Here is a 2,515-nt window from a genome sequence, read left to right as displayed (position 1 = left end):
GGTGAGGTACGTGGAGAGGCTCATCTACAACCGGCAGCAGTTCGTGCACTTCGACAGCGATGTGGGGGTCTTTGTGGGGGACACCCCGTTAGGGGAGATGCAGGCCAGGTATTTGAACAGCAAACCAGAATGGCTGGAGTTCAAACGGGCTGCGGCGGACAGGCATTGCCGGCAAAACTACGAGGCGTCCACCCCGTTCCTTGTGAACCGCAGAGGTGAGCGCGGGGCAGAGCGGGTCCCCTCGGGAATTCCCCTGCCCTGGGAATGACCCTGGAGCCCCTCAGACCCTCCCGGGGAATCACCCCAGACCCCTCAGCCCTCCCTGTGCCCATCCCCGTGGCCTTGTGCCCCATCCCAGTGCCCCAGTCCATCCCAGTCTCTTCCTATGCCCTCCAAACCATCCCAGTCTCTCCCAGTGTCCCCCCCGCGTCTCCACCCCGCCGGTGCCACTGCTTTCCCTCCCCTTAGCCAATCAGAGCGAGTCTCTCTGATGACTCATCAGTTGCCGGGCAGACCCGCAGCGCAGAGTTCTCTCTCCAGGACTCAGCCTCCCAGTCCCGCTCGGGTCCTTCCCAGTCCCTCCCACTCATTCCCAGACGCTCTCAGTCCATTCCCGGTCGTTCTCAGTTCACTCCCACATCTCCCAATTCTCTCCCCAGTGCCCTCCCAGCCCATCCCTTTCTACCCCTGTCTATTCCCAGTCCCTCCCATTGCAATTCAAACCCCTACCAATGTCCTGTAAGCCCTCTCCCCTCTCTCCCAGTGCCCCCCAGCTCAGCCCAGTGTCTCCCCCATCTCTCCCAGTGCCCCCCAGTGTGTCCATCTCGCTGGTGCCGTCGAGCTCCCAGCCCAGCCCCAGCCCCTGCTCTGCTCCATGATGGATTTCTACCCTGCCCGGTGCAGGTGAGGTGGTTCCAGGATGGGCAGGAGCTGCCGGAGCACGTGGTGGCCACCGACGTGGTCCCCAACGGGGACTGGACCTACCAGGTGCTGGTGATGCTGGAAATGCCCCCCCCGGCGCGGGGTCACCTACACCTGCCAGGTGTAGCACGTCAGCCTGGAGCACCCCCTCAGCCGGCACTGGGGTACGGCCCGGCCCCCCCAGCATGGGGGGACAGTGGCAGGGGGGGCAGGGCTCTGGGGGGAACTGAGGACACTGGGAGGCACTTTGGGGGGCAATGGAGAGGTTGAGGAGGAAGTTGGGGCATCCTGGGAGGTCTGAGAGGGTTTTTATGGAGTCCTGGCTACAAATGGGAGGGAGTTTGGGCGAGCCTGGGTGGGATGGGAGGGAGGTTGGAGGTGACTGGGGTGGGGTTGGGGAAGTGCTGGGTGGGCCGAGAAGGCACTGGGAAAGGTTTGGGGGGTCCTGAGGCTGATGGGAGGAGGCTTGGAGGGTCCTAAAGGGATTGGGAGGGACTTTGTGGGATCCCTGAGGGGGTGGGAAGGGACTTGGAGAAGATTTCAGAGGGTCCTGGGTGGACTGGGAGACTAGGACGAGGTTTGTGGGGTCCTGGGCGGTCTCTGGGAGGTTTTGGGGATCCTGACCCCCCCCGGCTCCCTCCAGAGATGCCACAGGACAGCGTCCACAGCAAGATCCTGGTGGAGGTCGGGGGCTTCGTGTTGGGCTTTGTCTTCCTGGTGCTGGGGCTCAGCTTCTACCTGAGGGAGAAGGTAAAGGGGGGTCCCCAGGGGTCGTGTCCCCCCTTCCCCACACCGTGTGTACCCCTCCTGCCCCCCAGCCCACTGTCACCCCTTTTTCTCTCCCCACAGAGCTCCTGAGCTGGCGGTGGCCGCAGCCTCTCCCCGTGGCCTCGGGCCCAGCCAGGACCCCCCAATCCATCCCCACCCGGAGTTTGGGGGGGTCGTGTGTCCCCCCCGGCCCTGTTTTTGTTTTCACACCAGCCACCTGCTCCCAGTGCTCCCAGTAAAGCTTCCCAGTTCTCTGCAGTCCTGGTGCTGAAGGGCAGGTGCCCTCCCAAAGCCCCCCCAGAATCAGCTTATGCAAACATTACAATGGTTGGCACCCGTTGTCTTTCTGCTTCCAGGAGTCTGTATTTCTCTGCCATGTCTGGTTCAAAGTTTTTGCAGCTTAATGGCTCAAACTGTGTCTGCTTTGTTTAAAGAAAAAGGGGGAAGTGTAGAGATTTTTGGTGCTAACATAGAGGATATGGTGCAGCTGTGAGAACATAACCTTATGTTGCTAACACAGAGGATGTGCTGCTATGAGAAATAATCTTTTATGTTTCAATTGTGAAAACATGATCTGTTGTTCTGATGGTCTTCTGATGGTACCAGGATGTGAAAGATCTACCAAGAGAAGCAGTAACAAAACTAGATATAGAAAACAGGATCTCAGTACCAACTATCAGAGTGGGAAAGGACATAAAGAATGTTAAAGAAACAGAGCTGATAGAAGAGTATTGTTAGAAAACTGGATCAAAGACTGCTGCTTGATTCCAATCAACGGCGCTCTCTGATCATCACATTGGTGTGCTGAGTCGTCCCTGCTCGCATG

At 59.0% G+C, this 2,515-nt stretch overlaps 1 pseudogene; it reads left to right on the top strand.

The window, feature by feature from the left end:
- Positions 1–4: 4 nt before the first annotated feature.
- On the top strand, positions 5–1,851 carry LOC114073673 (annotated as a pseudogene).
- Positions 1,852–2,515: the final 664 nt, after the last annotated feature.

The sequence above is a fragment of the Empidonax traillii genome, unplaced genomic scaffold (genome assembly GCF_003031625.1).
Source record: "Empidonax traillii isolate 1590-97213 ecotype Southwest subspecies unplaced genomic scaffold, ASM303162v1 scaffold9927:size9256, whole genome shotgun sequence".
Classification (NCBI taxonomy): Eukaryota; Metazoa; Chordata; class Aves; order Passeriformes; family Tyrannidae; genus Empidonax; species Empidonax traillii.
This window is presented reverse-complemented; position numbering and strand designations above follow the sequence as displayed.